Here is an 11,800-nt window from a genome sequence, read left to right as displayed (position 1 = left end):
ATAAGGACAATGTGGGTTGGAGTTATTCAAAATGGGGGCAAGATTGTACAAAAAAAGGTTAAATAATACAGGTGCCAACACACAACCCTGTTTTACCCCCTTTGAGACCAATATTTTGGGTGTCAGAGGACTTGATGATGAACACCTTATCTGACAGGGACCTAATTAGTAAAAGAAGCCTGGGTTCTATAGCAAGCTTCTGTAATTTAAGCCCTAGCAGTGATCTATCTACAGAATCAAATGCCCCCTTTAGATCAATGAATGCTACCATTTCCCCGAATGTAAGACATCCTCTAAAAATAAGACATAGTAGAGGTTTTGCTGAAGTGCGAAATATAAGGCATCCCCCGAAAGTAAGACATAGCAAAGTTTTTGTTTGGAAGCATTCCCGACGAACAGAACACAGAAAAATAAGCCATCCCCTGAAAATAAGACATAGCGCATCTTTGGGAGCAAAAATTAATATAAGACACTGTCTTATATTCAGGGAAACATGGTACATATAGGCTGGATTTTCCGCTGTGGAGGTATTTGGTTGCAAGAGCTTTCAGTGTCATGCAGTGGTCCAGGGTGGACTTTCCTTTTGTAAACCAATCTGCTCTATTCCTATAGGTCTATTAATCAAGATCCAGTCCATAAGACGATTCAATAAGAATTTGGCGTACAATTTGCCTGAAACAGACAACAGGCTGATTGGCCTATAGTTGGAGGGAAGATTGCGGTCACCCTTTTTGAACAATGGTATGATGGTTGCATTAGTGCAGATTGTCGGCACTGAGCCAGAATCATTCACAATTGTGAATAATGAGGCTAATAGAGGGGACCACCAATCAGGAAAAGATTTGTAAATCTCAGCTGGGATTCCATCAGGACCCGGGGCCTTGTTGGATTTAAGATTTGCAATTAGTGGTAAAATTTCCTCCTCTGTTACATCCATGTTGCTAGGAGCTAGATATTTTTTCCCAGCAAGCCATAATACTCATACAAGGTCTCATGACTGATTCTATTTCTACCTTTAAAGGTGTGAGGCAAGGCTGTGTGTTAGCACCAACCCTTTTCAATTTATTTTTGAGTGACCTTCCATCAGCCTTATTGGAAATTAATAACCATGCCCCTAAATTAGGCTCCAGGCATATTCCAATACTTCTATATGCTGATGATACCATCCTTCTATCTCGCTCAAAAGTTGGACTTAGTCGACTGCTGAATAGATGTGGGCAGTACTGTACAGATAACGGACTAGTCATCAATTATCAAAAGACCAAGATTTTGATCTTTGCCAAACAATACAAAAAACATAACTGGGCGATTAATAAAGTGCCAGTGGAGCAGGTTAACCAATACAAATATCTTGGAATTACATTTTCTTATACCCTCTCCTGGTTACCCCACAAAAAAGCTGCTATTGCAGCTGCTACCATCAGATTATTCTGCCATTGCACGCTTCTTTTTTATGGAAAGAGTGCTACTCCCTTGTCCCAGCAGCACTAAAAAATCTTTAACTCCTAAAGATAGAAAGCGCGAGGATTGCACTTTATGGAGTACCTATCTGGCTCCAAGCAGTTGACGACTCCTTGAATACCTGTCCAATCCAAATTTTTTCCGTGCAAAATTCATGCGGGCCTGCCAAATTGTGTACCGTATGCGGCCCTCTGTTTTAGAACTGGAGCCAAAATTCATTAGTTTACTAGGGCTTGGTTGAGAGCTTTTTTAAATTTTGAAAGCTTCGCCTGCATTTCATGAGATGATGAGCACTTCGGCTGATTCACCCTATACTTTTGTCCTGATACTCAGGCTAATCCATGGTTCTCTCTGATCGAAAAGAAAGATTGAATCACTTGGTACTATCTCTGGGCTCTCGCTTTTCCTGCCTATCTAGTTCAGGAATCCTACAACATTGTTAAAACAAAAATTGCTTGGAAAGCGAGATGGAATAATTCTATTTAGGGCTGCTATGAAAACTTGTTCACCCTTAAGACATCTTTTCAATACCCTCTATATCCAAAACAGGATGGCTCCCCTCATTTGTATTTTTTTGACCCTAATCCAAATGCGAGAGAAAGAGCCCCTCACACTTGCTCTCGCTTCAATGTTTTTCCCCCTCCGGCTTTTATTGCGTGGTAGATTTAAACAACTTGGAAATGTAGCGAAAGGGTATGCTTTCTTTGTGGTGAACAACAAATTGAAACATTGGCACATCAACTGCTTTGCTGCCCTAAATCTGCTAAATATCAGATCAAAATATTCCAATATTCTTTCTAGGATACCTAGTGAAATGGGAGAATCAGGTAGACTTCCTTTCCTTCTGGACAATTCTGACAATGAAACTTGTGAATTGGTTGCACAATTTTTACTGGAGGTGATGCACAATCAATAATTTATATTTTATCCTAAACCTTTGTATTTGTATACCTTTTATCTCAGGTTTTTATTGTGTTATGATTATTGTTATGCCAAATAAAGGCTTATTATTATTATAATACTCATACCTGGTCAGGTATGCTAAGACTGGTAGGAGCTCTAGGAAATGAGGTTTCGCCTAAGACCTTCAACTCCCAAATGGGCATCTGCCAGTATTAAATGAGTCCCAAGTTCTGGAATTCGTTCTAAATGCTCCATAGGGAATAATGTTAATTTCTTCACAGTCGCAGCGATCTGATGTGTGCTAAGGGAAGGTCTGTGCAGCTTTCCCAAGATGCTTGGTAAAGACCAAGAGCATACATTTATTTCATGGCGCTCAGCTCGGACATGCAAATTATTATTGTAGGAGAATCTTGAGGGACAGCTGAAGGAATAGCGGCAGTAGGCTAACCTTTTTGGTATGGCGAGCCATTTAAAAGAGAATGCGCAAATCAATAAAGCTGCAAGAACACTGCAGCCTACAACATACCTACACTCCCAGACAGCAATTGCTGTCTGCTTCTCGTCTTGGTGGTGACTATTTGAGACTAGAACCAAAGCAGTTTGGTGGTAGGAAGGGGCAACAGCATCTTTAGAGAAAGGATCTCTGACAAGGTGCCCGTGGCCACCTGCCAAATGTTTTGAGGAAGTGAGTGGGGCCAAGTGGGGGTTTTGCCCAGCAAGACTTCTGATTGGCCATTGGAGACCTGATGGGCTGGGCAGATTTTGTTTGGCAGCAGCTGCCCATGAAGGTAAGCTGTGTATGTGAGCAACTATTTATAGCAGGATGGTTTTGTAGGTGAACAATCTAAGACTTTCTGCCTGAAATGTTTCAATTCCTGCTAGACCTATGCATAATATAACCCCACCCCTGGTATTTTGTAGGTTTGCTTTGCCTTTTGCAGTTCTCACCACGTCAGAATTTCAAAAGACGCCTACAGGTTCAAAAAGTTGGGTATCCCTGATACCTATGTACATATATATGCTTACTACAGAACTTTTTTTAGTGGACCATTTGCATTATGGTGATCCTAATCCAATATAGCAGACTCCTGACTCGCATACCAGGTGGTACAGTCAGCACATGGAATTGGTTTCCCACCCAAGAACTTATGTGAGCCCAAAGGTGTGGCCATTCCCCTGGGACTAAGAGCAGAGGCATGCCAGGGGTAAATGGCACCGGAGACAAACTGTCTCCAGGACGCCCCCTCAGGCTCTGCCCCGCCCACCTCGGCTCCACCCCCACTGCCCTTGACCCCGCCCATGTCACCATGGACATGGGCAAGGTTTAGGGTCCCACCTCCCCCTGCCGGCTGGGCTCCCAGCCAGCAGCCTGCAGTCTCGGCCTCAGAGACCTTCTTTTATAAGCACTGAGGCTGGGGGGTGGGGCTTGGGGTGCAGGGTGCTGTGCATCCCTTGCTGAAAGCAAAAAAATTCCTCCTGACGAGAATGTGTTTATTCATATCCAACAAGGCTGACAGTCTACAAGATAGTAACAGAATCCTTTTAATTTGCTGCTGAATCTGATTGCTCTGCTAAATAAGCTTTGCAGAAACTTAGGTTTAATAGTTCTAGCTTCAAAACTTTCTTTAACCTGTGCAGACAAATTAAGGGTTCATCATGAACGACAGCCCATTTTCAGTGCTTCTATTAATACCTGCACATGTGTTACATCTATATATAGCAGATTTTGTATGTACAGAAGAGTTGGATTTAGATCTCCCCTTTCTCTCCTGTAAGGAGACTCAAAAGGGGCTTACAATCTCCTTCCCCCAACACAACAAACACTCTGTGAAGTGGGTGGGGCTGAGAGAGCTTCGAAAAGCTGTGATTAGCTCAAGGTTACATAGCTGGCATGTGTTGGAGTGCACAAGCTAATCTGGTTTACCAGATAAGCCTCCACAGCTCAAGTGGCAGAATGGGGAATCAAACCCGGTTCTCCAGATTAGAGTGCGCCTGCTCTTAACCACCACACCACGCTGGGCAGTTAAGTATTTACTGGCCCCAGAGATATAGAATACTTATGTAAATATCCTCTTGTAAAAATATTCATTTTTCTCCTTAAATTTTCCACCTCCAGCTTTCAATGAATTGTCTTTTATATGTAAACAGTTGTTTCCGAGGGCAGGCAGCTAGATTTGAGTTTAGTAGCATTTTACAGATCTCTGATCTCATTTATATCCCCAAAATCTTGCAGGTCTCTATGGTACTACTGAGTACGGACCAAATAAAGGATACACAAGCCTAAAGAATCACAGCTCTAGGCTTTTAAAGCAAATTAGGCCTTGGGAATCTGTGGGCAGTTAGGAGGATTAATGATTGAATCAATACTGGGCAACTTCATGCATTCATGACCAGCATCAATTCTAAGACAGCCCAATTCAAAGTGTGTGGGGGTGGGGAGGGCCGAAGACACTCACGGAGGTAGCACAGGCCTACACTGACGGATTTGCCCTCTCTAGGGCATTTACCCTGGGAGAGGAGCAGATGTGCCAGTGGGCAACCTTCATGGCCCTCTGGGGCAGCCAGATGCAGCACGAAGCACACCAGCACTCTCATGCTGCTGCTGGCACAGCAGGAGCGTGGTGGAGGCATTCTCAGGGGTGGAGCTGAACTTAGTATGCTTCCATTTCAGGTTTGTGGAGTTGCGCTACAGCCCAGGCCTTTGGGTGGCATACATACATTAAGCCTTCTTAATATATGTATTAAGAGCAGCAATGGCATAGTGGTTAAGAGCAGGCGCACTCTAATCTGGAGGAACCGGGTTTGATTCCCCGCTCTGCCGCCTGAGCTGTGGAGGCTTATTCGGGGAATTCAGATTAGCCTGTGCACTCCCACACGCGCCAGCTGGGTGACCTTGGGCTAGTCGCAGCTTCTCGGGAGCTCTCTCAGCCCCACCCACCTCACAGGGTGTTTGTTGTGAGGGGGGAAGGGCAAGGAGATTGTAAGCCCCTTTGAGTCTCCTTCAGAAGAGAAAGGGGGGATATAAAACCAACTCTTCTTCTTCTGGAGGTGGCGACTGGCACCGCCCCTGGGCGCCCAGGGGTCTGGATTGAACAGTACATTCAGACAAGCAAGGTCACAATCCAATGTATACTTCATGTTGAACAGTTCATCCCCTTTGGACTCAATGAGACCTATGTGTTTAGGATTGTATATTGATAAACCACCTCAAGTTAAGCAGAATTTTTTGCATAGATCAACGAAACAAAGCCCAGCGGCAATAGGAGCTTCCATTTCATAGCTCCAGAGGGGCACCAGTGTTAAGTTTGATACAGCCAAGTTAAATATTTATTCCCACATACATTTTCATGAGTTGGTGTCTTCATCAGATGCAGTGTTAATTTAGATCACTCTTAATATCATTCAGGGAAACAAAGTCAAATTGAAATTGAAGTCCTCAATAGCAAAAATCTTTCAATGGGTCTGTAGGCTGAACAGTTACTATGGACAAAACATACCAGGCGTATCACAGGATTACATGTAACTTGCCCTTAAAAGAACCACTCAGGTTTCAGCTGAGCAGAACCAGTTATAAACAAGTTTGCTTTACTTTTGCACTGCAGCGTAGCCAGAGAGGCCACGAATGAGGCCGTATCCTGGTTCAAAGGCAGTGCTTCCAATTTAAGGAACATTTACACAAAAGGAATGGTTTTAGTCAACTTTTATTTAAAGGCAACATCTGCATCTCAGCCTCGGATGATGTCTGTAGATCCAGTCCCGTTCTCATTCCTGACCATCTTCATACCTGCAGGTAAGAGAAACAGAAATTAGATTCAGGGCTCCTACCTACTCAGCTTATGTAGTACATTCTCCAAAGATAGAAACACCAGCACCTATTAAGTTTCTTTTGCATACAATCAAGACCTTGTACGTGTCCGAAGAAGCTATAAATGGACAACCCACAGGCTTGTGCTGTACCCTCTTTAACTAGGAATGATTTTCACAGCACTGTCAATATTTCTTTTTTTCAGGTAACAGTTTGCTAGCCTTCTAGAGTACCTTTTGCTCAGGCCAACCCACAACCACTGAACCCTTCGTCGTCTCCATGAACGCATCTCAGGGGACAAATGCAACCTGCAGATAACTGGAGCGGCAAATAGGGCATACATATCACACTTTGCCTCAGGCACCCGATACTGAAGGCTCAGATTCAAGGTCTCTTCATCCGCATCAGCAGTCTAACACGCGAAAAGAATCATCACAGCCACCAGCAATGTGCCGAGACGGGAGCAATCTACTCTTCGCCCAATGAATACCCACCCGCCCCCCACATTTCTCTCCCCAGGTCCCATTTCTCCACCCAGCAGCTTCACTTCCTATTTAACTACTTCCCACAACACACAAGAACAGTGATGGCAAACCTTTTCGAGACCGAGTGCCCAAACTGCAACCCAAAACCCACTTATTTATCGCAAAGTGCCAACACGACAATTTAACCTGAATACTGAGGTTTTCGTTTAGAAAAAAATGGTTGGCTCTGAGGCATGCATTACTCGGGAGTAAGCTTGGTGGTAGTTGTTGGCTTTGCTTTGAAGCAACCGTGCAACTCTTCGAACGGGTGAATCACGACCCTAGGAGGGTTTACTCAGAATCAAGCAACCGAGCTTACTCCCAGGTAAAGGATCGCGTTTTAGTTCTTTGCGTGAAAATCAGTGGGGTTTAACAGCACTTAACAGGGCTACCTACATTGCTTCCCCAAAACTAGGTCTTAGGTTTAATGCTAATAATCAAGCCCAGTAGCCCAGGCCAGCCTAGATGTGTGTGGGGGGGGGAGCGATTTTCCCCCCACATGATGAACTCTGCGTGCCCACAGAGAGGGCTCTGAGTGCCTCCTCTGGCACCCGTGCCATAGGTTTGCCATCACTGCACTAGAAGCATATCTGAAATGCATTTGTTCTGTAGAACAGCAACAACAAAAATTATTAGCCACATTCAAGACTGTTGCACTGCAGATCTGCTCAGAAATCATGCCGATTAGTCAGCCAAGTTACAAAAGCACATCTCTTTGCTATGCTGTATAATAAAATATGGGGCGGAACAGGAGCTTTTACACCAACTCTTCAAGTACTTGCCCAAAAGTTAAGATTTGATTAACATTTGTAAAAAATCATACCCACAAAAGATTCAGAGGATAGCCATGCTGGCCTGTAGCAGAACAGGTAGATATGGTGGTGGCAGCTTACAGACCAACAAGATTTTTGGGATATCAGCTTTCCAGAGCATAAGCTCACTTCATTGGATACAATAGGAAAGGAGCACTGATTGTCAAAAGCTTCTACCCTGAAAATCTTGTCTCTAGTACTACTAGACTTGAGTCTAGTTGCTGTTCATGTAGAAGAATCTGCAAACCTTTCAATTTGCCACTGACCATGCAATCTGAGATCAGAGATACAAATCAATGAATTTCCAAGAGTTGGCCTGGAATAGGAGAGATCTTTAATTTTAAACAAGCCCTAAGGATAAAAAAAATCACCTTGCTGGGTTCAAAATCACTACCTCAGTGGCTTCTAGGCCCCTTCTGCACTTGCAGAATTATGCACTTTCAATGCACTGCAGAACAGCAAAATCCACTTGGAAACAGTTGTGAAAGTGGACTGAAAGTGCATTGTTCTGCATGTGTGGAATGGGCCATAAAGCAAGGTTCACTTGTGTTTTAAACGGCAAAGGCACAAAACCTGGAAACCTGGCCATTGCAGATGGATAATCTACCTTTTTTTCCTGCGGAACTAAAGGCGACATAGGAGGCCTTACCAAGCTCAGGTTCTCTTTCTAGGGACTAAAGCAGATCCCCCAGGGGCAGCAGCAGGGGACCTCCCCCGACCCTGGGTACATATGCACATAGGGAGGATCGCGCAAATGGGCGTGCAAGCGACATTTAACCCAGCCTGCAGGACGCCTTAGTATCCTCACCCCCACCCCAAATCTGGCTATAGTTAATAGTGGGTTAAGCGTTCCCCTGGGCACCGCATTGCCCGGGGATGCCCCTGCCCAAAAACCAGCCGCGCACGTGGCATGCAAGCAGCTCCCGGACCGCGGGGAAACCAGGATCCGCCCCATTGCACAATGCAGGAAATTTTACAAACCCGCGCAAGTAGATCCTCCGACTTGCAGCGAAAAGAAGGACTGTGCCCCCTCCCTGGGTAATTATACCGTTTCTCGTACACCGCCCCTTTTCCGTCAGAAGCCAATTGGGTTACTGGTACACCATCACGGGCGGATGTGACGTAAGCGGGGCAGTGACGCACAGAACACTCACCGCGTCCGGGTTTTACGCGTGGAAAACCGGAAGAAGCGTGTATTCCAAAGAGTCGCTCCGTCCATATTAGGAGTTGGCAGGAACGATAGCTTAAATCCTCCAATTTTCAGATCCTGCATCACTTTCTTCACGAGTTTATCGTTTTTAATGCCGCGATTGTTTTCTGTACGTTTCATTTTGTTACAAGCATTGGGTCCCTTTTTGTATGTAGGGAAGCAGAGATTTATAGATCTATTACAAAAATAATTTTGGGAGTTGCATGTTAGGAGCAAGTGTAGTGGTCAGTGTTGTGCATTGATCTGGAGACATTGATGGGCCGTAGCCCACCTTGCAGGATTGCTGTGATGATAAAATAAAGGGGAGGGTTATAAACCATTTTGGGTCCCCGTTTGGGAAAAAGGTAGGATCTAAACGAAGCAACTGAATTGTCTGTGGTTTTAGAATCTAGATTACTGCAGTTTGGATGCCCACAGGATAAATCCTTCAAACTCCTATAGATATCTGCTGAGTACTGTTTGAAAAGGAGCTGGTGCTTTTTGATTTTGGCTCCATGCACCAAATTTTGCATGCTTTAAAAAATGTGCACTGCTGGTAGACATGTTCACCTTCTAGGAAAAAGCCTAACAGCAGTGCCTTCAAGAAGACCAGCTAAAAGGAAGTAAATGAATGACCAAACCTTAAGAGTTTCCCAGAATTCTTCTTTAGACTGAATGTAAAGCCAATAAACAAATTATCCTTTAACATAGTGAAAGAGAGCACACTGACACTGCCGTCCAAAGCAGAGTTACACCCTTCTGAATGCAACTTCTTTGGCCTTAGAAGGATGTAACACCATTAAATATTGCACTGCAAATTCGGTTAACCATGGTAAATGTAAAAAAAGTATGTTCATCTAAAACTGTTGGGACAAATGTCAGCTGATACTTGGATCCATCTTGACCACTAATGATAACACAGAGTTCTGTTAGGAGATTCAGAGTAGAAGTAAAGAAAAACATGGTAGTTCTATTAGCATAGCTAAAAAATACTTGTAGATGGTGTGCTAGGTCAAATGTCAGAAGAAGCCAGACTGGGTCATGTTGATTGGTTGGGGCATCTCTTCCCCACAAGAAAACTGCTATATCCAACTGGAGCCCCTAGTTGTGTGATATTCTTCCAGAATGACTAAATTTGGTATTCCCCAAAGCACACAAAACTTCCAAATAGATGTTTGGTCCATTTAAAAAAATCAAAATACAACAGTAGAATAAAATGACCAATTAAAATGTCACAAATCAGTCAGCAAGTTTCCAGATTCCACAGAACTGTTTCGACTGGATGTTAAGAAAATGCAGGGCATATCTGATGTTTTTGCCCCCTAGAGGGCACTGATTGCTCATTTAAAGATCAGGTAAGTGTTAGAGGAGAACAGTATTCCACTCTCTGTCAACAAAATTATCTGTTGCAGAAGTTCAGTAAATAAACATTTTAATAATATAGTCAAACAGAAGAATTACATCAACACTAAAACAGCAGCTTCCCAACTGGTATTGGGAAGATGGTACCAAAGTATTATTTCATGGGTGTACATAGGCCTTTATAAATCTGAATAAAACGTCTATAGTTATCCCTTCCACATCGCTGGGGTTAGCGGTGCGGTGCCCCCCATGATCTGGAAATCCATGTAAAAAATTTTGGCCTTCCCTTCATACCAGAGAAAAAGTCTGATTTTTTTTCCCTTTTAACTTTTTAAAAGAGATTGTGTTGTATTTATGCTATTAAAAGATAAAATATGTAAATATTTATGCTATGAAGAAGAAGAAGAAGAAGAGGAGGAGGAGGAGGAGGAGGAGTTTGGATTTATATCCCCCCTTTCTCTCCTGCAGGAGACTCAAAGGGGCTTACAATCTCCTTGCCCTTCTCCCCTCACAACAAACACCCTGTGAGGTAGGTAGGGCTGAGAGAGCTCCGAGAAGCTGTGACTAGCCCAAGGTCACCCAGCTGGCGTGTGTGGGAGTGCACAGGCTAATCTGAATTCCCCAGATAAGCCTCCACAGCTCAGGCGGCAGAGCTGGGAATCAAACCTGGTTCCTCCAGATTAGATACATGAGCTCTTAGCCTCCTACGCCACTGCATAGATATGTAAATATGTAGATAAAATATGTAGATATATAGATATGTACTATTTGTATCTGTGCATTTCTGAGTGCCTAACATTTTCTGTTGTCTGCTGGCCTTCATGTGTCTTTTGCAGCTTCCACAAAACTCCCCAAAAATTCCCATTTAATGTCTTCTGCAAACAAGCAATATACATAAGACCTACCCCGAAATAAGCCCTAGCATGTTTTTTTGGGATTTTTGGACGATGCTTGAAATATAAGCCCTACTCCAAAAATAAGCCTTAGGCCGTTTCCGCTGAGCCTCTGAAGCCCTCCACTGACTGACAGTGGAGAATTCTGCTGGCGTGGGGGGTGGAAGAGCCGTTCGCCTTATATGGCGTCGCGAGTAGCTAACAGAGGCCTGCTTGGGAGAGCTGGCTCCGCATGGAGCCGCCCTCTTCCTAATCCTAAACTTACTTGCCTTGTCCCGGTCATTAAGCCCTGCTGTCTTCCCTAAGCCCCATGCACGCTGCCCTCCGACCTACAGGGGTGGGAGGAACAGCGTTGGCCGAATGGTATTTCGATTTAACTGAAATGACGCTGAAATTGGAAGCAAATGCGAAGGGAAAAAGAGAGCTGGCGTGTTCCCAGCGGTGCTGTTAAGCACCCGGCGCCAGCGGCAGCTGTTCCCTCAAAAACAACCTTTAAAAAGGGTTGTTTTAGAAGCTGACCTGGCCTTGCAGCCCTGTGAGGGAGAGGAAGGGGCAGCCAGATTAGAAGCTGCTGCGTTTTCCAGCAAGCGCCTTCATGCAATCTTGGCGGCGGCAGCCACTGAGGCGGCGTTTTTGCAGAGGCGGCCGTTTTTTTTAACCCATCGCGGGAAGCGGCCAATGTTACTGAATTCCCTGGCTTTGCTTCAGTCTGGTCACATGGAGGGCCACAAAATCATGGACAAAACTAAGACATCCCCTGAAAATAAGCCCTAACGCATCTTTTGGAGCAAAAATTAATATAAGACCCTGTTTTATTTTTGGCGAAACACAGGTATCAAAATTGCGATAGA

At 44.3% G+C, this 11,800-nt stretch overlaps 1 long non-coding RNA gene and 2 other non-coding genes across 3 annotated transcripts; all 3 read right to left on the bottom strand.

The window, feature by feature from the left end:
* Positions 1–5,879: 5,879 nt before the first annotated feature.
* On the bottom strand, positions 5,880–6,019 carry LOC125430353. Its single transcript, XR_007244140.1, has one exon. It is a non-coding gene; the product is annotated as a small nucleolar RNA SNORA50 (small nucleolar RNA).
* Positions 6,020–6,049: 30 nt separating this feature from the next.
* Positions 6,050–8,620, bottom strand: LOC125429507. The gene is made up of 2 exons (XR_007244005.1): positions 8,487–8,620; positions 6,050–6,148 (listed from the first exon to the last, which is right to left on the bottom strand). It is a non-coding gene; the product is annotated as an uncharacterized LOC125429507 (long non-coding RNA).
* On the bottom strand, positions 6,546–6,608 carry LOC125430349. Its single transcript, XR_007244136.1, has one exon. It is a non-coding gene; the product is annotated as a small nucleolar RNA SNORD104 (small nucleolar RNA).
* Positions 8,621–11,800: the final 3,180 nt, after the last annotated feature.

The sequence above is a fragment of the Sphaerodactylus townsendi genome, linkage group LG03, assembly GCF_021028975.2.
Source record: "Sphaerodactylus townsendi isolate TG3544 linkage group LG03, MPM_Stown_v2.3, whole genome shotgun sequence".
NCBI lineage: Eukaryota > Metazoa > Chordata > Lepidosauria > Squamata > Sphaerodactylidae > Sphaerodactylus > Sphaerodactylus townsendi.
The sequence above is the reverse complement of the archived record's forward strand: the minus strand, read 5'-3'. Positions and strand labels throughout refer to the sequence as shown.